Here is a 24,658-nt window from a genome sequence, read left to right as displayed (position 1 = left end):
GTAAAATAATTGCCTTGTGCTCACACGACTCTTGAGATTGACTCTTGATTAGGGGAGAGCAAAGTTGTCATGTTCTATGGTTGTCAGAAACTAAATCCCTTCTTGTCTAATCAGGGGAATTAATTCCTTCCTTGAACATTCGAGAAAGTTTCTAGCGAACTCTGAGCTTAGCTGGCAAACCCAAAAATTAAGTCTAGCATCGACAGTAGTAGACCTAGTTAACGTCTGGCCTAGGCCTTTACTACTGTAGGTACTATTCCAATGCGCAGAGCCTATTGGGAAAATAGGAGCTACACTACATGGCGCCCAACGCGTTTGGAAAGGGCGATAAAACTAACGTAAGACATTTAGAGTAACTCAGTCGTGCTTTCTCACTCAGACCCCTTTTCCCAAATACTCCAAAGACGTCTGGAGTGGGTGAAAGGTTATATCCTCCAAAACCTCGCAGGAGGGAACTCCTATGTATGGTTCTTGGTCAAGTCAACGTTGAAGGATAAACAGTTCCAAAATATTGTGCATCTAATCTTTGTTCCATAAAGAAACCTGATCTGCAAATAGACATAATACCATCCTGTCTGTAAAATGGGAGACAGTGATGAAGAAAGAGAGGCAGTTAGATTAGCAACTGAACTCGCAGATGCTGATGCTACCATGCAAGCAGCAGACGCGGATATAATACTCATTCCGGTCATTAAAAGGAGATCTATAACCTTAAAACTTATAGAAAATGGACTGACACCTAGAGGTGGCACAGTCATATTCGTAATCGAGGCACACGAATATCGGCAGACAGAGGTATACTATTCATGGATACATTTTCCAGCAGCAAATGCTGTAACAAAGTACTTCCACTATTACAAAGTAGAGGAACCTCCTGAAACGTACACTCCTTTCGAGGAAGTGGAAGTACCACTCAAATTCCAAGAGCATTTGCTCTTATTTGATGGCGCCCTAAAACATAACAATCACATTACAAGGCTCGGTCCTTTAGGAAGACCAGGAGCAACGTGGCCGGTCTTAGCCGGATACACACCACATCCAGACATCGAAAGAATGCCTGCAGCAGAGCTGTTAATACAGCTAAAACAACTACTAAAAATTCATAGACAATTAGTTCAGTATGTAATGCGGACTTCAACAATTCAGCCAGCGATTAAACTTCCACAGCTGACCCCTCACCAGGGGAACACAAATAAAATTACACCACAGAACATCCAATCCTGCCTAGGTAAAGTTCCAGCTAAACGGGAACAGATACCATTCTGGTTGGCACAGAAAATTACCCAAATAGAGGCGGTGTTTCCTGACACCACCCCGCTGGAAAAACACAGGATTCTGACTATATGTCTCCCAATGGGAATCGCACCACACATTGAGGACTGTGACACTTGGGGTACAGTCTTTGCTTCCATCTACACAAAAACGCACGGTGTTCCATCCATTTCGGTAATACCAGATGTGCTAAAACAAATTCAAGATGAATACGGTCCAGAACCTGCTTTAACTCTTGGTATGAAATTACTGAAAGACTTCAAGCAGGTCTCGGCTATATTACTAGCCAACATAAAAGGTGAAGCAGCAAACGTGGCGATCCGCCAGAGGTTAAAAGAGACAGATATAGCAGACCAACCAGCTGAAATTGCCAGAATCATAGAAAAATCCTATGAAGAACTAGGCAGAGATAGTCTAGGTGGAATACCAGTAAAACCGCAACTGACTACAAGTCCAGAAAAAATATTTTTTAATAATAATAATTCACCAAAAAAGAACTGGGATGGAAACAAACAATCCAATCCTAAAGAAAAGAAATTCCAGTCCCGAGGAAGGTCTCCTAGGCGAAGAGAGAAATCTCCAAACCAAAGACAAAGGTCACCGCAGAGTGACCCCTCCGGGAATAGATATAACCTTAGAAATAGGGATAATATTAAAAAACCTGATAGATATCAAGACATTGATACACGTCCCTCTCAATCTTTTCAGAATTCCTCGCAGAAATCGGAAAGAATAGGACGATCAGAAGAGCACGCCAAGTCCAAAGACAAGGAACCTGCTCAACAAAAAAAGAAATTACAATTTCCAAAAAAGAAGGTAGCCAGTATCAAGGTAGTTAAAAATGCCGAGAATACTGAGGACACAACTGAAAAACGGAGAGTGGGCTCAGACAATGCTAGACAGCGCAGCAGAGGTGAGCATAGCTCGCAAAGTCCTTATGAATCATCTGGAGACAGTGGACACGAATGAATACCTTCAAGTGGAAACTGCAGACACCAGAGTTAGCAAGCCCCACAAGATATACGAGATAACATTACGTATAGAGGGAGATAAGACTAGGAAAATAAGGGGACTATTTTGGGATAATCTCTCCAAGGGCTATGATATCCTACTAGCTGAAAAAGACTGGCCACCAGAGTTTGTCAGGGAGTGCCCTCATGGCGAAGAAGTAATTATGCCTGCCTTCTCGAATCAAATCCCGATTCATAAAAAATACACACTTGCTAGAAAGTGGGCAGTGGCCTTAGCACCTGCTTTATATAAAAATCATGTAGGATGGGATGAGGATTCTCCTCCTCACAAAATCCAGTTAAAATCACAACCTACTGCACAAAGGCAGTACCCAATTAAGCAAGAAGCTAAAAAACAAGTAAATGAAATACTAGATCAGCTAGAATACCAGGGGGTGATTGAAACTTGCACCTCACAAATGAACAATCCTTTGTTTCCGGTCTCCAAACCAGACAATTCATATCGTCTAGTTTTGGATTACCGACACCTTAACACATGTTGCAAAAGCTTTGCAGTGCAAAACTCACACAGTGCTGCACTAATGAATAACATAGTGCGCAAAAAATACAAAACAACCTTGGACATCTCCAATGGATTCTTTTGTCAAAACATAGCACCAGAGAGCAGATATTTAACTGCATTCTCAGTAAATGGCACTCAAAAACAATTCTGTCGGTTAGCACAGGGGTACAAGAACAGCCCGGGGGTATTCTCAGCGAGAGTAACAGAATTACTACAACTATATGATGATGAAGCATTATCTTATGTCGATGACATTTACTTAACAGATGATGACTTGGAGACTCACTTGAAAAGGGTGAACACCATAATACTTGGGTTCGCTGCAGAGGGTTACAAATTCAACTTCAAAAAGTCCAGAATTGCCCATCTGACGGTCCTATTCTTAGGATATGAGTTATCAAGTGAAGGTAAAAGCCTGGCAGACAATTTCCTAGAGAAATGTGCCGTAATCCAAGCTCCTAAAACACTAAAAAACCTACAGTCAATTCTAGGCTTCCTAAATTTCGGAAGAACATACATTGCAAATTACGCAGAAAGGGTCAAACCCTTTTATGATCTAATTAAACCAGACTTTAAAATATCCAATTGGACTCAAACACACACAGAAATTTTGAGATCCTTACAAACAGACATGCTAATTAAAACAAAATTAGAAACACGTGATAACACACGCAACCTTGTGATCCGAGTCATCCCAGGGAGATGCGGATTCACATACCTGACCTCTAATGAGGGAGAAAAGGTACCAATTGCATTTAAATCACACTTGTACACAGAAGCTGAACAGAAATTCAGTAATACAGAAAAAATCATTCGTGCAGTTCAAACCGCAATAGCTAGAGAAAAAGACATAGCTGACGGTAGACATATCACTGTCAGAACAGCAGAATCAGCCTTTGAGGCACTAACAACACCGTGTAATTTACCAACAACAACATTGAATCCGGAATGGATACAATGGGTGAATTCAATCACAACGGACAAAGTATACTACTACTTTGATCCAGAACTAGAAGAATTAAAAAATCTAAAATATGAAAAGACGTATCCTCTGCCAATCGACATTCTGCCTCTACGACATTACGCCTGTGTAATCTATACAGACGGACATGCTCAACCCTCCGTTTGGGGAGAACATGCATACAATCCCACATGTGAGATTACAAAAGAAGTGTGGCGCGGAGGTAAACTAAGACCTCTATTAACAAAATCACACTCAGTAGAAACTAATTCAGAACTACAAACTGAAATAATAGCTTTAAAAATGGCGCTAGATAATGCGGATCGCGAATTCCCGACACTTATAGTGTCAGATTCATATTACTGCGTCAAAGCATATAACAAGGATTTGCAGACATGGATTCAGAACGGTTACAAAGATGACACAGATGCACCAATAAAGCAGAAACTGCTCTGGGAACAAGTAGCTCTTTTGAAAAAAGAACTACCAAAGACTCACGTGACTCACTCACTGAGTCATCAACGTGATGGCGTTCACGTTGTGGGGAATTCATTGGCTGAAACAGCCGCAGCGGCAGCCACTAAATCGGCTCCCGTAGATCGAAAAAAGCGTACATTAAAATACATTGACGGTGAAACAATGCTGGCGGTGAAAACGTCATCAAAAGGCGACTGCTCAGCGTTACCGATCAACTATCCACTCAATTATACATACATAATCGATGCAAACTCCGTCCCTTTTGCTCGAATCCCTGGAGTGGGGGATAGAGTGATTCCAAACATGGACAGGAGAAACTTGTTAATCGCAGACGCACACATGGGCGAGGGTCTCAGACACCTTAAATTAAAAGATTCTCTGGAAGAATTACAATCACGGTACTGGTGGCCAGGCATGAGCCTGCACTACACCATGTTTGTAAAAAACTGCCCAAACTGCAACAGAGATCGCAGTGGGGAGAGAAGCTGTTTAATACCTCGTCGTATCAAGGCAGATAATATTGCCAGCAAAAAGAATGGCTTGCGATTAACATATACAGGCTAGTTTCCACTTATAATGTAGATCACCAGCGCTCGGCTGACGTCCGGACTATTATACAAGATTTGCGAGTCTAAATGGCATATACGCTAAGAGCATGCTACGTTCGACCATTGTTTTCACTCAGGCAATCCAGCCTGGGGGGGGAAACATGGACAAATGAGCACAGCCCAGCGGGAATCTTCTCACTTCCTTCCTGAGGGTACGGGATGGTGTAAAGAAAAAACCAAGGCAGAAAGCAATCTATAATAGAAAGGATATTAGGTTCGGGAGCTGGGTGGGTCAAACATCTAATAAGTGTCCAACGTAGTCTAAATAACTTGCCAAGAAATTCTCTGAAGGGATTCAGTCCGTACGAATTATTATTCGGAACTAGGATGTTGATCTCTGACCTGGATAGTCAGACTTCAGTGGTAATAGAAAAAACCTTTGATGTCAAAGACCGTTTGGCTATTTTGCAGGACTTAAACAAAACAAGAAAAGACCTGAGCAACATACAGTTGAAACAACAGCCAACAACCACTGAAGAATCACCACCTGTCCCAGCAAGACCTGTCTGGATTCCAAAAGTCGGGGATCTAGTCAGGGAGAAGATCGCGGTAAAGAAGGAATTTGGGCCTTCTTACAGAAAAGCAGTTCCTGTCTTGTCTGTCAACGGGACAAGATCAGTTGTACTACCGCCACTTGCTGGAAAAAAGGAGAACCGAGTTGTATCCATCGACCTGGTAAAACCACAACATGTGGCCGATAACAAACAGTAGGCCAAGTGGACTCCCAATAAGTAGCAGAACACCAAGGTTTGCTACCAGTACAGAGGTCCTAACAAAGAGGCTCATCACATTCGAAACGCCTACAGAAGAACAACAAGGACTATGCAAAACCCAAATAAAAACATTTAGCAGAGACACACCAATCTACAATGAAGTACCAAGTGACAATGCAAGAAACAAAAATCCTGAAGCAATTGGAGGCCGCTCTTTTAGCTACCTTGCCCCCCGTCTCTGGAACACTCTGCCCTTGACGCTGCGAACGTGCTCGAATCTGTTTGCTTTTAGAAAGGGACTCAAAACCTATCTCTTCGCTCTGTAAGCCGCCTGTGTTGTTTGGTGCCGTATGGCTGTGGTTGTTAGTTGCTGGTATTTGTGTGAGGATCTATAGCGCCGGGACGCTCTATGAGCAGCTGAGCGCTTTACAAAACCCCCAGTAACATAACATAACAATTGACAGAACTGCATCCGGGTACTTCATCAACTTCGATGATTCCTCTGAAAGCCTCAGTGAATCAAAGACACAGCCATCATCAAAATCCTTTAAAGACAAAGCGAAGGAACTTTTGAAACAAATGAAAGAAACATATCTGGTTTCTCCATGGATTGAATTTTGGGTGGGTTTTGGTGCATTTATCGTCATACTTTGGCTCATCATGGTATTTACTTTGGGACGCTTCATTGAGGGAAAATATGCTAAAATGGACACAGAAAGTCAGAACATCAACTTGGTCCTCAAACCACACACATCTTCACACGTCGAGAAAAGAGAACTCTCTTCAGAACTTTCTTCAGCCAACTTCACAGCCAATCCTATACCTGGTGGGGTAGCCTGGGACAACACTGACTATGAAATTTATGGTCCGGTCGAGATCCTGAAATATCCACACCAAATCAAGATCTCCTTGAGTGATTTTGCAAAACCAAACTCATTTGCTGATGATTGGGACTTCGAAAGCATCAACAATATGATGTCGGACTTAGTAATGTCTGCTAAATTTACAAAACATGATTATTTGCAAGGTTCTACAAATTATGATAGTATGTATTGCTATAACCATTATGGTAACCATTTTTTGCATAAATCTGCACAACCTAGAAATGTTTTAAATTATAATCAATGGGAACATTGTGCTACACCTCCAAAAGGAAGCTCTAGAACCGTTTACGACAAATATTCATATTTTTCAGGTTTTAACATAAGTAATGCTGAAACATTTTATTTTAAATTGTCAAACAAGACAGGGATGAAAACCATGATAACCAACACAAAATTGATATATTCAGATTCATTCTTTGAAAAAATGAATACTTTTGGATTTGATTATTGGGACAAAAATGTTGATTTGAAAAGTGTTTGGGGTACAAAAGAATGGCAAGTACAGGGTTTAGAAGCTTTGTTTAGAGCCTGCATGATCCCAGAACAAATGATATTTTTAAATGACACTGTTCAACAAACCACCTGTCTTGGCTTAGCCAAAATCAAAGATTTAAATAATCCGTCTATTCCAAAGCCAACAATGTTTAGCAATAACTCTGATACAGATGAAGAGATAGACGTAAACCATATATTAAACCAAAACAGAACACATCCTGATTGGAAACAATGGTTGATCTGGCCCACAGATACAAATAACTGTCAAGATAGATTCCTGAATAAAACACAGGGTTTTAAAATGACCAGGCCAGACCCTAGATATCCCCAAAGACATCACCCAGGGATAATAACAACCTACAGTGTGGGCAAATTATGCCTTCAATGGCTACAGACTTCCACACTGCCTGAAATTAAGCAACACCTAACTTTACTTACTGATGGTGCTGACTTGCGTGATTTCATACTGGGACCACGCAAACAGCGTCAAAAGCGTTTCATAGCAGCCTGTGTATATGCAGCATACAATGAGGCCTGGAAGGTTACTCAAATTGAGACAGCAGAAAGAATACGGGAAATTGACCGTATTAATTTGGAAAAATCACTTTCTGTAGTGGACAATGGGTTAATGACTCTGTCCTCCAGAATTTTTTCATTGGACAGCATTGTGTCTTCAGCAATCGATATACTATCGCAAGACTTACTGTTATTACAACATGGTCAGTCACAATTGCGTTCCATTGTACAGCTTGGCTGGACGTTACAAAATCTGCGTTCAGGCTACGTGCCTTGGCGTTTAATCAACACAAGGTCACTATTCCAAATCTTTAACCTTACTGATAGACAAATCGGTATGGCGCAAAAGGGTGCTGATTATACAATCTTGAGCATTGAAAAACTAGAAAGATTACCAATGACAATGTCAGAACGACCTGTCAGTGAATGGATAATCCACGGAATCATAAATATTCCAATCTCAACCTTCAGGTTTCAATACTGCCAAAAATATATACAGGCTGGCATGTACGAGAAATTGGGAAAGGGGTACCTTAAAACAACTTGGAACCTGCCCTATTCACATGCATGTGTCAGTAATAAAGGACAGAAAGTGTTTCTTAGTGGCAACAATTGTGCTATGTCACTAAGCGGCACGCTTCTGTGTAACGGAATTAGTTTGCATGGAGCCTGTGAAGGGAATTCATACAACCTTTCATGTCACCAGCAAGGCGCACCTGCAACTGAAATAGAACCATTCTTTCAAAGACTCTATAATGGGAGTTACATTCTTATTGTAGACCGCAGATGTTGCAGTCTTATGCCCGGGACTCCTTATCTAGTCACTACAACGGCGAAGGTCAAGTGCTGTGGACGTTCTTTATTCCCCAGCTCCTTTCCAGACAGGGAGGCAAGGGCATGGCCCAATTTGAAAATTACTTCTATTCGAATAGATACTTTAAGCAGAATGAAAACAGTGCTTCTTCAGACGCCTACAAGGCTCACGTCATCAAAAGAAACGTATGATCTACAAGTCGCAAGGACGACTGCAGAGATACATACATTATTATCAACTAATTCCCCCGTACATTTCGCGGAAATCCTAAGCGAAATCTTAAATATTTCTGATACCAATGGGATCTCAGGGGTATTTAAGACAGTATTTTCGATGGCATTAACACCATTCAAAGCCATACTGGGTATTTTTCCAGATTTCGTCCATTCGATTTTTGGCGGACTTCCCCTGATCCTGGGACTAATTGCAGGAATCCTATTCCTAGTCCTTATTTTTCGTTATGGCAACCCATGTCACAGATCAAACTCTCGCGACAATGGACGATACGATCCTAGCCATTGGATACCGGGACCGGATATCAAAAATCCTGGGACTCTCCCGGCTTAGAGACATGAACATGACTTGGTTTCTATCATTTCGACCAATGTGGCAAAGGTGTGTTTTACCTGTACTAAGGTGTCTGCTATGCGGAGAAGAATGCGTGTTAGACACCTGTCTGACGCTACAATCGGATGCGCCAGTGGATGCAGATACACTGTTGGTTCCTACCAAGGTTCACGCTTTGTGCTGCCCTCAAAGGCTGCCAATCCTGATGACGGCATTCCTGGAATCTTCACCATTACGATTGAAGAGTAGTGAAGTTCAAGATGAAAGCAACATCGAACAGGTACGACCTTCTGTCAGCAATGCGAATCAGAATGTCAATGGAGACAATCATGCGCACGAATGCATGGTTACCCCTATTTCCGACTTAGTGGAACTTTCCCATGAAGCTGTTGACAGTTTTTTCGAAAGCCTGAATGATATGATGTTCTCTCCAGAACAGAAATAGAGACTTTTGAGTAAACTCGCACACGGCGTTCCCTGAATTCGGCCTTCAACTTTAAAAATAAAGTCACATGAACAATTTCACTCCAGTTCACGGACAGCAATTTTTTTCAGCAAGCCCCTTAAAATATTTTTCTACATATTTTTTTCCCGGGACACTGATCTTCTGCTTAAAGTAAGAAACTATTCCTAGAGAACTAAAATTTCTATTTTTAGATACTTTATAGACTTTAGCTGCCCGCTGGTAGGTTCACTAATATTTTATTATGTGATGAAATGGTCTCGGACTTCCTTTCTGTATAGCCATATTAAGAGCCATTTCATGTGAATTTCTCATATACCAATAAGCAATAATGCATAAAATGCGTGTTTACTTTTGCATTTAATTCATAGCTTATGTGCATACAATATATATGACTGCAATTTTTCAGTATATTTGAAAATTTCGAAATGCATTTATGTATTTTGGGGTGGTAAGGTATACACTATACTCTATAGTATGTTGTACTATGTTATACTATGCATAGATTAGTAGATATGACCATAGTTAGCGTGGAGTGGGTGTCGTGTATTTCTATAGGTTCTGAATCAGTCCCCCTATTCCTGACCCTATTCTGGTTAAACTAACTATCAAGTTAACGAACAGTCAGCCCATGAGGCAAGAAAACCCCCATGATGCAGATACCGTTATCTGACGCAGTCACACTACGGCACAGGAACGTGTTATCTGATTAGGTCATAACGCTTGAGATCTAATTAGACAAGCGACATTCCTCCAGCCCCTGATAAGGCATACGACGTTCTCATAACAAATCAAACCTATGACAACCTGGATAATCCGTGCGGCCATTGTTTTGATTTCACAGAGAACTTTAGTAAAGAATGTGCTAACGAGCAAGTCGTATGACATCTTTATTGACGTATCTATGTCCATCCTTACGTCAATCTCGGCACCTTTAAGGTATAAATATTGCCGACCTTGCCCTATGCAAACACACGCGTGGTGACAAGACGGAGCAGCCATACTTGCCGAAGCCGAGAGCAGAAGCAGACCCCGCTGGCAGCAGCCCCGCCTTCCTGACGCGCTGAGAGACGCGCTGCTATCTCAAGCCGAGAGACCCAGCACCGGCGCTTCTGGGCAGCCCTCGCAGGCAGCCTGGAATATCGAGAGCAGAGAAAGAGATACCATTCCTCATTCATCCTAACTTCCAGGTACAGAACTGAATAACCCCTCACAGAGAATTCTTTAGTTATTCACTTGGCAAAAACAAACTTAACTTAAACTGTAACTTCCTATTCCCGCCCACGCATTAGACTTAGGTCAGGTACACGGGGTAGGCGTATTTAGAAACACCAGTTGAGTACGTTTAGTCAAATGTATATGTGTATGTAAATATATTTTAATCATTTTAAACATCATATGGCTCAGAAACCATATCAATGTTTTTACAGTATTATTTTATACTATTGCTTAATAATGTATGCACTTTACTTAACTATAAGTATTGCAATAATATCGATCCATTTCTCTTGTACGAGAAAAGAGACTGATCAATAAATAACATCTTTTATTGAACACGCCCGTCTCTTCCTTTTCTCTACATTCTGATGAGACTAAGAATGCACGTACTGACTGAGTAAAATAATTGCCTTGTGCTCACACGACTCTTGAGATTGACTCTTGATTAGGGGAGAGCAAAGTTGTCATGTTCTATGGTTGTCAGAAACTAAATCCCTTCTTGTCTAATCAGGGGAATTAATTCCTTCCTTGAACATTCGAGAAAGTTTCTAGCGAACTCTGAGCTTAGCTGGCAAACCCAAAAATTAAGTCTAGCATCGACAGTAGTAGACCTAGTTAACGTCTGGCCTAGGCCTTTACTACTGTAGGTACTATTCCAATGCGCAGAGCCTATTGGGAAAATAGGAGCTACACTACAGTGGTGGTGAACGTGGTGGTGGTGGTGAACATGGTGGTGGTGGTGAACATGGTGGTGGTGGTGGACGTGGTGGTGGTGGTGGACGTGGTGGTGGTGGTGGTGGACGTGGTGGTGGTGGTGGACGTGGTGGTGGTGGACGTGGTGGTGGTGGACGTGGTGGTGGTGGACGTGGTGGTGGTGGACGTGGTGGTGGTGGTGGACGTGGTGAACGTCGTTGTGGTGGTGGTGATGGGCGATGTGGTGGATGGGGTGGTGGTGATGTGGTGGACGTGGTGCTGGAGGACTTGGTGGTGGTGGACATGGTGGTGGTGGACATGATGGTGGTGGTGGACATGATGGTGGTGGTGGACATGATGGTGGTGGTGGACATGATGGTGGTCGTGGACGTGGTGGTGGTTGTGGACGTGGTGGTGGTTGTGTATGTGGTGGTGGTGGACCTGGTAGTGGTGGATGTGGATGGGGTGGTGGATGTGGTAGTGGTTGTGGTGGTGGACGTGTATGTGGTGATGGTGGTGGACGTGGTGGTGGACGTGTATGTGGTGATGGTGGTGGTGGACGTGGTGGTGGTGGACAAGGTGGTGGGCGTGGTGGTGGTGGTGGATCTGGTGGTGGACCTGGTGGTGGACAAGGTATTGGACAAGGTGGTGGACATGGTGGTGGTGGACATGATGGTGGTGGTGGACATGATGGTGGTGGTGGACATGATGGTGGTGGTGGTGGACATGATGGTGGTGGTGGACATGATGGTGGTCGTGGACGTGGTGGTGGTTGTGTATGTGGTGGTGGTGGTGGACCTGGTGGTGGTGGATGTGGATGGGGTGGTGGATGTGGTAGTGGTGGACGTGTATGTGGTGATGGTGGTGGACGTGGTGGTGGACGTGTATGTGGTGATGGTGGTGGTGGTGGACGTGGTGGTGGTGGACAAGGTGGTGGGCGTGGTGGTGGATCTGGTGGTGGACCTGGTGGTGGACAAGGTATTGGACATGGTGGTGGACATGGTGGTGGACATGGTGGTGCTAGTGGACGTGTAGTGGTGGTAGTGGACGTGTAGTGGTGGTAGTGGACATGTAGTGGTGGTAGTGGACATGTAGTGGTGGTAGTGGACATGTAGTGGTGGTAGTGGACATGTGGTGGTGGTGGACGTGTGGTGGTGGTGGACGTGTGGTGGTGGTGGACGTGTGGTGGTGGTGGACGTGTGGTGGTGGTGGACGTGTGGTGGTGGTGGTGGACGTGTGGTGGTGGTGGTGGACATGTGGTGGTGGTGGACATGTGGTGGTGGACGTGGTGGTGGTGGACGGTATGGTGGTCGTGGTGGTGGATGTGGTAGAGGTGGTGGTGGTGGACATGTTGGTGGTGGACGTGTTGGACGTGATGGTGGACGTGGTGGTGGACGTGGTGGTGGACATGGTGGTGGACGTGGTGGTGGACGTGGTGGTGGACGTGGTGGTGGACGTGGTGGTGGACGTGGTGGTGGACGTGGTGGTGGACGTGGTGGTGGACGTGGTGGTGGACGTGGTGGTGGACGTGGTGGTGGACGTGGTGGTGGACGTGGTTAAAATCTTGAAAGATGTGGTTAAAGAAAGGTTAAAGAGTGGGTAGAAGGGTGCAATGTACACATACAGGTTGAACACATTCTGAAATCGTACAATCTTTATAGTCAAAGTGCAAAAAAACAGGCATAGAAATGTGCTTTTTTAAAGGTTGCTTGCCTCGCCTGGTGACATACATATTTCCTTACTAGACTAGATTTAATAAAATTATGTGCAATGCTTAATTAATAGTTGATTTGGTAAACATATGGAGTTAAAGCTCTGCACGTGGCAGATGCACTCTGGTGGTGGTTGACATGGTGGTGGACATGGTGGTGTACTTGTACTTGGTGGTTGACACTCTTATTACCCCTGCCTTCCAGTGACACTTTAACCGTCACAGGTGGTGGACGTGGCGGACGTGGTGGTAGTGGATGTGATGGTGGTGGACATGGTGGTGGATGTGGTGGTGAGCATGGTGGTGGTGGTGAACGTGGGGGTGGATTTGGTGGTGGTAGATGTGGTGGTGGTGGATGTGGTGGTGGACATGGTATTGGTGGTGGTGGACATGGTGGTGGAGGTGGTGGTGTTGGTGGACGTGATGGTGGTGGTGGACGTGGTGGTGGTGGACGTGATGGTGGTGGACGTGATGGTGGTGGACGTGATGGTGGTGGTGTATGTGGTGGTGTACGTGGCATTGGTGGTGTACGTGGTGGTGGTGTACGTGGCGGTGGTGGACGTGGTGTTGGTGGTGGATGTGGTGGTGGACATGGTGAACGTCGTTGTGGTGGTGGTGTTGGGCGTGGTGGTGGATGTGGTGGTGGACGTGGTGGTGGAGGACTTGGTTGTGGTGGACATGATGGTGGTGGTGGACATGGTGGTGGACGTGGTGGTGGTTGTGTATGTGTTGGTGGTGGACATGGTGCTGGTGGTGGACGTGGTGGTGGTGGACGTGGTGGTGGTGAACAAGGTGGTGGACGTGGTGGTGGACGTGGTGGTGGACGTGGTGGTGGACATGGTGGTGGACATGGTGGTGGACATGGTGGTGGTGGTGGACATGGTGGTGGTGGACATGGTGGTGGTAGTGGACATGGTGGTGGTAGTGGACATGGTGGTGGTAGTGGACATGGTGGTGGTAGTGGACATGGTGGTGGTGGTGGACGGGATGGTGGTGGACGGGATGGTGGTGGTGGATGTGGTAGAGGTTGTGGTGGTGGAACTGGTGGTGGTGGGTGTGGTGGTGGTGGACGTGTTGGACGTGTTGGACGTGATGGTGAACGTGGTGGTGGACGTGGTGGTGGACGTGGTGGTGGACGTGGTGGTGGTGGACGTGGTGGTGGTGGACGTGGTGGTGGACATGGTGGTGGTGGACATGGTTAAAATCTTGAATCATGTAGTTAAAGAAACGTTAAAGAGTGGGTAGAAGGGTGCAATGTACACATACAGGTCGAACACATTCTGAAATCGTACAATCTTTATAGTCAAAGTGCAAAATAAACAGGCATAGAAATGTGCTTTTTTAAAGGTTGCTTGCCTCGCCTGGTGACATAAACATTTCCTTACTAGACTAGATTCAATAAAATGATGTGCAATGCTTAATTAATAGTTGCTTTGGTAAACAGATGGAGTTAAAGCTCTGCACGTGGCAGACGCACTCAGTAGAAATTATTCCCTGTGTGCTTTTTTTTTTACAATGCACCACGTATGAGGGAGCACAAAATAAGTTTTTTTGTGTCAATTATATAAAATCCTTTAATCAATCGCTTCACCCTTCGATTGGCTGTGATAACAGCACCGATGTAATACCAGTTACAATGCAGATATTTCTATAACCAGTGCAAGTTTAATGTGAGGTAACAATAAAAAAAATTATTTTCATGTAAATGTGTATTTTCAAAGTAATGTCCATCAAATGTGTTTGCTTTCCTAAGAAATAGTTATTTACCCCAGTATTGGAACTTTCATAGATTCCCATGCTTTGTATCATTCCCGTCGTCGGAATGGGAGTCTCGGTAACAAAAATACCATAGCTGTAGGTACAAAAGACCAAGGAAAAAGGCCTAGGCCTCATTCTCTTTTGTAGCATATCACCCTCTTTGTGTAAAAGAGACCAAACTTAGGCCTCAGCCAATCAGAAGTGCCTCACCCCTTAGAACCTCCCTGAAGGAACCTCAGTGCCTCAGATTTTCTACCGCACGTTGTGCTTAGGGAGTCTCCTTTGAGCTCTGCTCAACTTCTACTCTTCAAAGGATTTACTTCAGGATTCTTTCTTCAGAACGTTTCAGATTCACTTCAGGATTGTTGGCTGCCTTCCAGGATGTCAGAAATGGAGAAGAAAAAAGCCCTTTTCAAACCATGTACCACCTGTGGCAAGAAAAGGCTTTTTGTGGAGGATAAGCACAAAGACTGCATTTATTGCCTCTATCCTGACCACCAGGCTGCGGACTAAGATCTGTCGCACCTTTTCGACCAAGACCCTCCGGGACCGTGAGGGTAGACTCTTGACATGGCTCCATAAGCTGAAATCCAGGAAGGAGACTGTCTCTAGTGACAGTGAGGATGCAGCGTCGATGTCTTCTTCAAGAAGGTCAGTGAAGAGGGGTAGGGGTTCCCCTTCTCCTTCTATGGAAAGATCTTCCAAGGCCTCAAAAGACCCCCAGTGAGTCTGAGAGCCCAGGTCCCAGCAAATCTCCTCACCGAGGTGTAAAGGAGAGGGTAGGACCTGCTACGCCTTCTAAAGGTGAGAAGACTGTCACAGCCTTCAAAAAACCTTCATCCCAGTCTTCTGAGAGGAGTACCAAGTCCTCGACGACGAAGACGTCGACAGCGGAAGTTCAGTCGACGAAAAAAATCGAAATCGGGATTGATGTCGTCGACGATCCCGTCGACAGGGGTTTCGTCAACGAAGGTATCGTCGACGGCGGTTTCTTCACCGGCGACGGAGAATGTACAGTCGACGAAAACGTTGACGACAAAGACGCCGACGACGAAGGCGCCGAAGACGAAGGCGCCGTCGACGAAGGCGCCGACGACGAAGGCGCCGACGACGAAGGCGCCGACGACGAAGATGCCGACGACGAAGGTGCCGACGACGAAGGTGCCGACGACGAAGGTGCCGACGACGAAGATGCCGACGACAACAGTTACAATCTCGCCGACGTCGACAATAACGACGACGTCGTCGACGGTCTCGTCGACGAGGGCGTCAACGACGACAACAGTGACAACGGCTGGCGTGTCAACGGTTTCATCGTCGACGACTTAGACGACCCCGATCTCGTCGACGCGTATACAACCGTCGACGACAGAACAGTCGACGATATTGTCCTCTGAAAAAAGAATTACCATTTCTGTGACACGAATCACGCCAGAGATGACTTCTCCGAGGAGTGTGTCTACCCTACTGCCCACCATGCTTTTTCAAGAAGGGGAGACAGAGGAGAATGACCAGGACTCGTACAGCTATGCCAATAGTCCCTCCCAACTTCTAGTCAAATGCCAGGACACTGACTCTGAGGGCGAATACGGCCACGAGGAAGTTGGTCATCATCAGTCGGCCCAGTCGCAACACCATTCTGAGCAGGAAATGGTTACAGTGCCATCTTCTTTTCTCCAAGATCTGCATAAGATGCTGCAGGACTATAAATCTAAGGCGAGTAGGCCTATTCCGGTTCCGTCAACGCCTGCTACGCCTGCAGGGATTTCAGCCTCATTAGTGACGCCTAATTTTCCGGCTCAAGTTTCCCTTCCTTCCATCAGGATTCCTCTGGTTTACAAGAGGCCCATGATGATTCCTCGGATGAGGATCAGCAGTCGTATCATGACTCTATTCCAAATACTGAATATGATGAATATATCATTCCAGATCCCTCATCACCAGTCCCGGATCCGGCGGATTCCCCGCCAGCGGACATTGGGGGCTTCCATGAGCTGATGGAAAGAGCCGCTGCAAGATTTAAATTAGCCATGCCTAAGGTTACTACAGATTGTTTCTTATATGATTTCAAGGAACCTTATAGGAAATCAACTAGGTCCATTCCTATTGTGGATCATTTGTGGAAGGAGGGCCTACAGGCTATGAAGAACCCGGCGACGGTGGTCCCTGTGCTACCGCGTCTGGATAAAAAATACAAGGCACCCGATGATGGTCCGGCAGCCTTAACGGGTCATCCAAGACCAGACTCTGATCTCGCAGGCTGCGCAGAGGAAATCCCGTAACCCCTCTGCTCCCTTAACAACTCCTCCGGACAAGGTAGGGCGGAGGTTGGATAATGTGGGGAAGAGATTCTCGTTGATGGCAAGTTTGCTGGTGCGAGCGGCTAATGCCCTAGCGATCTTGGGTAGATACGACCGCCAGCTTTGGTGTGATGTCGCCCCATACCTTGACCAGCTGCCTCCGGAGTCTACGTCTGAGGCAAAGAAGATCTTCCAGGAGGGAGAAGCAACGTCGATGGAAATCATTGACTGTGCAATGGATATTGCGACGACGGCGTTCCGTTCATTGGCTGGGGCGGCAGTCCTCCGTCGCCAAGGATGGCTCAAAGCTACTTGGTTTCGGCCTGAGATCCAAAACAAGGTCCTGGATCTTCCCTTTGATGGTGAGGCATTATTCGGCAAACTCATTGACGACACTCTTCAAGAAATAAAAAAAGGACACGGAGACTGCCAGGTCCTTGGGGACCCTTCAATACCGTTTTAAGGGATCCAGAGGTAGAGGTGGTAACTACAGAGGATCCTTTCAACAACAACACTATTCCACCACGGGCTCAGGTTCCCAGCAATACCGTCAGCCTTATCAACAGCGGCAGGGCCAGTCTACCAACTACTCCAGGCCTTACAATAAGGGAAAACAGGCTGGACGAGGACAGGATTCGTCCAAGCGTCAATAGCGGCCTCCTGGCTCTTCCTACTGGACCCTCCTTCAAGAGATCATCAGTTGGAGGCAGGGTCAATACCTTCAAAACTGGTCCAGGATAACATCGGACCGTTGGGTGCTCAACATCATTCGGAAAGGCCATACCTTGGAATTCACGCAAGTCCCTCCACCCAAGCCCCCGGCAGCCATCCATCGAAACACCAGCGTCTCCTGCGGCTTGAGGTCCAACAGATGCTCCGGAAGAGAGTGATAGAGCCGGTCCCCTCAAACCAAAGGGGGCAAGGATTTTATTCCAGGTTCTTCCTGGTGAGGAAGACGCTAGAGAAGTGGCGCCCCATTTTAGACCTCAGGGAGCTAAACACCTATCTCATCTCCCTGTCCTTCCGGATGGTCTCTCTCCAGGACATCTTGAAGCGTATCAGCCCGGGGGATTTCATGGCCACGCTCTATCTCGAGGATGCGTATTTCCACGTTCCGATCCACCCAGCACACAGAAGGTTTCTGCGATTCACAGTAGCCAAGAGCCATTTTCAGTTCAGGGTCTTACCCTTTGGACTCCGCTTAGCCCCAATAATTTTCACAAAGGTGCTGGCGCCAGTAGCAGCTTTCCTGCGAAGGAACCATTTTCAGGTCTTCCCCTACTCGGACGACTGGTTACAGAAAGCTCCGTCCAGGGAGGCAGCGCTGAAGGCTGTTCAAGCTTGTACCAATTTGTTTCAGAATCTGGGACTCACTCTGAACAACGAGACGTCTTCCCTGGTCCCGTCCAGAAAGGCTCGCTTCCTGGGAGCCATCTTGGATTCAAAGCTCTCAAGAACCTTCCCTACTCCGGAAAGGAGAGAGAAATTACAGGCCTTGGCCCAGGACTTGCAAACAAAAAAGTGTCTTTCAGTACGCCGCCACAAGTCTCTACTGGGAGTAATTTCATTGTGTATCCCACTAATTCCCCATTGCAGACTAAGAATGCGTCCTCTGCAGGAGCAACTAGACAACCAGTGGAAACAGGTCCACGGTTCATTCGAGGACAGAGTGACGGTCTCTCCAAGGATGAAGGAAGCGGCCTTATGGTGGACAGATCAAGACAACTTGTCCCAAGGTCTATCCTTCGTAAGCGACCCGTCTCCACAAGTGGTAACAACGGACGCGACATTGGAGGGTTGGGGGGGCAGTGATGCAAGACCTGCATGTCAGCGGTCATTGGTCACCCCAGGAGAAACGCCTCCACATCAACCTGTTAGAGCTCAGGGCGATACGACTGGCTCTGCAAGCTTTTCTTCCTCGCCTGGAAGGTTCACAAGTGCTTATGAGGACGGACAACACCACGGCCATGCACTATGTGAACAAGGAAGGAGGAACCAAATCTCATCCATTGTCGCAAGAAGCTCAGCAGATCTGGGAATGGGCAATCCTTCAGAGGATATCGCTGAAGGCAGAACACTTGCCAGGCGTCCTAAACGAAAACGTCGACAGACTGAGCAGGTCATACTCAGTCAGCCACGAATGGGAATTGAATCAGAGAGTTTTGGAGGAGGTCTTCAGCCAGTGGGGCAGACCAGAGATCGATCTTTTTGCCACTCCGACCAACAAGAAATGCCGGTCTTATGCAAGCAGGCTTCCCCATCGAGGTTCTCTGGGGAGTGCGCTTTCGATAGCATGGTCGAGGACATTTGTCTACGCTTTTCCTCCCATACCTCTGATCCCACGGCTCATCAGGAAGATCAAGGTGAAGCCATGCAGGATGATCCTGATAGCCCCTGCTTGGCCGAGGCAGTTCTGGTTCACGGAACTCCATCTGCTGTCGATAGCCCCTCCTCTTCCTTTGGAGGTTCTACCAGATCTGCTCACGATGTCCGAAGGACAAGTTTGGCACCCAGATCCGCAGTCATTACACCTGACTGCATGGCTCCTGAGCAGCGAGAGTTTATGAACCTACCCATATCAAGTGAGATTAAGGAGGTCCTTTCTCAGGCAAGAGCTCCTTCTACGAACAGGACTTACCGTCTTAAGTGGAAGAGATTTTGTTGCTGGTGCAAGAAAGAAAGCATTGATCCTTTCGCTTCCAAGCCTCATCAGATCCTTCCTTATCTGCTGTCCTTGGCTAAGTCGGGACTAGCCCATTCATCGATGAAGGTCCATTTTTCGGCAATATCAAGGTTCAGGAGGACTGGGTCTGGGCCCTCCTTGTGGTCTTCCAGAATTGTCAAGCAATTTCTAAAGGGCTTGTTCAGAGTCTATCCACCAGTGAGACCGCCTCCTCCGACATGGCATCTGAATGTAGTCCTTTCTCAACTCAGGAAGGGCCCGTTTCTACCAATCCATCGTTCTGACATGAAATACCTTTCATGGAAATTGGCTCTCCTCCTCGCTTGCACGTCGGCTAGGCGTGGTGGAGAATTGCAGGCCTTGACTATCCAAGAACCTTTCCTTCAATTCAAGAGAAACACTGTCATCATGAGAACTAATCCGAGGTTTATGCCTAAAGTTCCCTCGGACTTCCACTTGAATGAGTCGGTCATTCTGAAGGCGTTCTTTCCTCAACCGGCTACACCAGCAGAGAGAGCATTGCATTCGCTAGATGTGCAACGGTGCTTGAAATTCTACTTGGAGCGTACTAAGGGTTTTCGAAAAACCTCCAGTGGCGGTGCGTCCATTGGGGGCGTTGCCCCACTAGCCCCCATGGACGACCGTCACGCTGAGGCACTGGCAGGATTAAAAGTGTACATATTGCGCGCACGAAATTTCTCTGCGGCAGCCGGCGGCAACCCTCAAGCCTCAATTACCGGGACAAGGCTGGATGACATCGCGGAAGGTGTGGGGGCGGGGCTGCCTGTGGCAGTGATTGACAGCACAGTACAGCAGTGTGCACAAACAGTGCAGCTGCAGTCTGCGCATGTCAATGTCTGGCTACTCATTTTTTGGACTTGCCCGCGCATGCGCTCATGGTACTTTACCTTCCCCTCCCTCCCCAACAGCGACTCAGCGTGCTAGGGACCCGGGCCCCCGGGGTCTCATAAGGGCAGGCACTAACCCTGCTCTCAGCCAATCCTGGCGCAGTGGTGATGCTAATGCAGCGCCAGGATTGGCTGAGACTCCACCGCGCAGCCTGGGTTCATTTAAAAAAAACACTTGAGTCTCTGAGGCGGCGGCACGGCGCGTGATTCGGCCCGTGGTGTGGAGAAGGAGGCGAGGTCCGACTCCGGAGGAAGGTAAGTTTTCTCTTTATTTTTACCCTTCGTCCCCTGCGCAACACTCCTGGACCTGTCCCTTCCTCTCACCCGCCCGTACTGCCGGCCGCAACTGTGCTTAATACATAATGCTGCTTTATTTTAATTTCCCCCGCGTGTGAATACCCCCCCCCCCGCGAGTATATTAGAGCGCGATTCACAAATCAACAGAGAGCCGAAAGTTTCCACAATCTTGCAAAAGGCCGGCACTGACAAATAAGCTAATGCGGGGCTATGGCAATGCATTGTTTTTGCTGATTATCGAGCGGAAGAGAGTTGAAGAAAGTAGAAACAGATTTTTGTGGTTATTAGAAATCTTACAGTGGGGCTTAATTTACTTGGAAGTGCACATGCCTGCTTTGCTGAAAAGCAGCTTAGGCGAGAATAAACACGTTTTCAATGGGTACTCGTGGCAATCTCAAGCGTGTGCCTTTTATCCGTGTGTTGTCCTGACTGCAACACAACATCGCACCACACATGGTTGTAGCAGGAAAGCCCTTGTCATAATGCTCTGGGCTCTTTAAGTTTTTTAGATATTGGAATCGTACAACAGTCACACAGATGGGCATGGACACACTTTCATTGTTTATACAAGGATAGAAAAGTGAAGTCAGGTCAAAGAAAAGTAAATACAAAAGGTTAAATAGGTTAAACTTGATTAATGTTTCCTCTGAGCTGCCTCAGTTTCTGGCACACTGCGAGGGAAGAGGAATGGAAAGAAGACACCACGGACTTTCTTAGTTTCATAAATGTGCTTCTTCTAGGTCTTTAGGAGTTAAAGACTTCAGGACTTTGAGTGTTTTACATCAGCTGTCAGATTTCCGCCGCTGTTTGCAGACTCCACAGTTACCACCAGTGCGGTTTGTGCTCTCACCTCTGGTCTGTTAAAGGGAGGGCTGGAGGCCGCTTGTAGCATTAGACACCAGAAGGGACTTTTGGCCCTCGGGTGCCCGCCTCCCACCTGCCCACATAAACACACTTGCTGTGCTATTCAGGCAGGCCGGAGGTCTGTTTCTTAGTTGTTTGAAACAGAGGGCGCATAAGGTGCTCATTTCTAATGCACACTCGTGTGTCTAGGAACACGTGGGAGTCGGAGTGGGGAGTGTGCACTGTTTGTCTTTGAAGTCCAGTGGTTCCGAGTGTAACAGCATCTAGTCGTGAACCTGCCTCGGAGAGTGAAGACAGAGGCGCTATGTTTTAGCAACACTTGAGCACCACAGATTGTAGGGACCGCATTGTTTGTACTGCCTTAAACCCGCCTGTTGTCTGATACGAGCAGACGTAGCGAGCTTTCTCCGCAGCCCTGAGAGGGCTGTGTGCCGTTCTTTTTGCTATGTTAAGTGCCTCAAAGTGACTCAAGCACTTAAGGTTCCCTGGCAGCTCTAACCCAGATTCACGAGCAGCGGGCCTTAAAAACCATAGAGGTAATTGATTGGGGTTATTCCTTAACTTTGCTGTTGGCCTCTAATGCTGCCACTGTGTTTGCCAAGCAGTGCCAACTATCTCGCAGGTGTTAGATGATGTCAGAAGCAATGAGCTTGTGATGCACACCCGTTGCTGTCCCTCAATCCCCGCACGGAGGCGCCTATGGTCACATAAGTGTATAAAGCAGGTGTGAGCCCAGCTTGTGTTGCACCCCTACATCATACTGTTAAATTAATAGCTTTTCCATGCCAGCAGTGTTTTTGCCATTGAATCGATATTGATAATGTAAAGTTTGGCTTTTGGTCAGTAGGAAGGTTTTATTACTTGGCAGGGAGGAATTACTGCATTGAAAGCAAATCTTCTTTAGCCACTTGACAGCAGAATACTTTTGCTTTAAAATTCACCATTTGCCAATCTTTTTCCAATTTTCTCTTGGGAGGAGGACCCAACCTGTACCTACTTTTGTTAGCTTCGCTTTGCTTGCAGCTTAAAAGTCATGCCCAACTTTTACGCCCCACTGCTTTCAAATGTCACCAGCCGCCACTGAAAACCTCACAGTTATTTGTTACCTTCGAGGGTCCACTATCCAAACAAGGTGTTTCGAAATGGATCACGAGTGCCATTCTGCATCGTCACACTGCTGCAGGAAAACCTCTGACTGGAAACATTCTAGCACATTCCACGAGATCTGTGGCTTCTTCAACAGCCCTCTTCGCGGGGGTGCAGATCAAAGACATTTGCAGAGCTGCTACCTGGAGCAGCGTTCACACCTTTACCAGGCATTACTGCTTGGAGTCCCTACAACAAGATGATGCGGCAGTAGGACAGGCTGTCCTGAGGAACCTCTTCCAATGATTGGTGAGCTTTCCTTTCTTTCCCACCTTCCGTCTTTCACATTTTGTATCTTTACGTCATGTTGCCTATTGCTATATTGTGATGATGCAAAATGTGGTTTTGTTGCTAACTGCTTGCTACTCTGATACAAAGCATGGGAATCTATGAAAGTTCCAATACTGGGGTAAGAAAACAAGTTACTTACCTGTAACTTTGGTTCCCCAGTATTGGTAACTTTCATAGATTCCCATGCTTTGTATCATTCCCCGTCGTCGGAATGGGAGTCTCGGTAACAAAAATACCATAGCTGCAGGTACAAAAGACCAAGGAAAAAGGCCTAGGCCTCAATTCTCTTTTGTAGCATATCACCCTCTTTGTGTAAAAGAGACCAAACTTAGGCCTCAGCCAATCAGAAGTGCCTCACCCCTTAGAACCTTCCTGAAGGAACCTCAGTGCCTCAGATTTTCGTAGCCGTTGTGTACTTAGACACCATATCTGTTGTAGGCTGAGCTTTCCTCGGGGAGGTGGGTGGGCGCAAGGGAATCTATGAAAGTTACCAATACTGGGGAACCAAAGTTACAGGTAAGTAACTTGTTTTCTTATACAGTAAACGTGTTAGTCCTAGTATTACTTTCTCGGATGAAATACAGCACAAATTGTCTTGTGATGGTTTATTTTGGTGATTGAGAATAACTGGCAATGATAACAAACACAATACACTTCACACAATGGATTTCAGAGGTAAATGAAGCAAGAAGAGTGCACCAGCAAGCTACGGTACTGATATCGTAAGGATGACATTGTAGCATTGGAAACATTATGCAATATGCCGGCCCCGCAAAAAAGCTGCATTTAATTAAATAAACGGCAGTTGGCTGTTTAGCTTGAACTAAGGACAAGAAACTTTCTTTCTGTCAGAGATGACGTAAATAAATTTGAGTATTCTGCCCTCGTCAGATTTGTTTCGCCACGCAGCTGAAGAGCTATCGGTTTCAGCCATGTCCTCGGCCTCCCTGCGCATAACAACAAGCACGCGAAAAGAAAAAGAAACAAGAAACTTTCTTTCTGTCCAAGATGACGTAAATAAATTTGAGTATTCTGCACTCGTCAGATCAATTTAAAAAACAGGACTCGACGATCAAAAGCAGGCTAAGAAAGAAAACAAGACGTGTGGCCGAGTGGTGCACTTAATCACCCGTGAAAGACAGATGGCGGCTGCGCGCGTGCACGCTCCCGTGAACGCAAGTGCTAGGCCAGCCAACGTGTGGGTTAGCACTTTGAAAACTCAACTACTAAATGTCTCAGAGCAGCGTATGCGCTTGCTCAGCGAGACCTAATAAAGTGCAGCACCGTTAAATCTTAGGTTGACAGCAAAAGATGCTTGAGGGGGAAGTAACGAGATGTGACCTGGAAGAGTCTGCAAGACTACGAGGAGGAGAGAGACGGCCTGCAACTGCAAATTTAATGATACTGGAGGAAGAAAGCGGATGCGAGATGGGGTTAGGGGGGCAGGGGCAGGGGCAGGGGGGTCAACGAGGTGTGACCCGGGAAG

The 24,658-nt window shown here is 46.5% G+C and overlaps 1 protein-coding gene across 1 annotated transcript in view; it reads right to left on the bottom strand.

Moving 5' to 3' along the window:
* Positions 1-24,658, bottom strand: part of RAD51AP1 (RAD51 associated protein 1) — a 393,892-nt gene that overhangs the window by 344,799 nt on the left and 24,435 nt on the right. The window lies entirely within an intron of this gene.

The sequence above is a fragment of the Lissotriton helveticus genome, chromosome 1_1 (genome assembly GCF_964261635.1).
Source record: "Lissotriton helveticus chromosome 1_1, aLisHel1.1, whole genome shotgun sequence".
In the NCBI taxonomy this organism is placed as follows: domain Eukaryota; kingdom Metazoa; phylum Chordata; class Amphibia; order Caudata; family Salamandridae; genus Lissotriton; species Lissotriton helveticus.
This window is presented reverse-complemented; position numbering and strand designations above follow the sequence as displayed.